Here is a 1070-nt window from a genome sequence, read left to right on the forward strand (position 1 = left end):
TAAAAAATTATAAAAATATTCAAAAAAAAAATAATTAAATGTTCACTTTTGAGACACCAACATAACTAAACTTTTACCTTTCAAAAAATTTATAGACTTCCAATGATAAGTGTTAAATCAAATATTCATCTCTCACTTTCCAATACAAATTAATACTCATAATAATTGAGGCTATTTATATCAAATACATTATCTTCTTTTAACACCTTTCAATGACATCTTTTCTTTGCTAACACCAAATAACACTCTGTTCTCATATATATAAACTACTGTTTTATATATTTCTGTCGAATAATGTATCTAATTCCAGATTCATAATTTTAAATTGAGAATATCTTCTTATATATACCATATAACAGAAAATAACAATCTTAGTGTATATTTATTCAATTTCATCCATATATATTACCTTGTTTTGATAAAACATTATTTAAATCATATGCATCAATTAGAGTTAGGGACAACATAAATGATGTGTTGTAGCAAAATTATAATCAAGCATCATTATGAATAAGTAACTAACCGAACTAATACGTTATTTAAGCATAATAGAAAGGATTACTATTATTTCTGTGCTGCTATATGAATATATGATTTTTTTATCCCCTGACGCCATCCTCTATGTGAAGTTGAGGGGAAAAACAAAAAAAAAAAGTGGTTAAAAATTGTATCGAAGCATGTCAAATAATAGTAAAGAGTAAACATTTATTTTTTTTCTTACTAATTTTAGATAGAACATTTTAATTTATAATAAATTTTTAAAAAGTTTATCAAATTAACTTTTAATTAGTTAATATTAACTTTTTTTATTACTTTTATTAGACATTCCTAAATAATGTTCTGTGTTACTTAGATTGACTAACTTGTTGTAATTTTTTTTAATAGGAGTACATAAAAAATACATACATAGTATATGAAATGTAATTACTCAATAAATATATTTTTTTTTACCAAAGATAGAAAGATTCGAACCCAATTTCATTGTCATAGTCTCTCTATACTCACCTAAGAGATCGCAGATTCGAGTCTCTTTATCTTTAGTAAAAAAAATATCTGCTGAATTATTATAC

The sequence above is a fragment of the Arachis ipaensis genome, chromosome B02, assembly GCF_000816755.2.
Source record: "Arachis ipaensis cultivar K30076 chromosome B02, Araip1.1, whole genome shotgun sequence".
Taxonomy (NCBI): domain Eukaryota; kingdom Viridiplantae; phylum Streptophyta; class Magnoliopsida; order Fabales; family Fabaceae; genus Arachis; species Arachis ipaensis.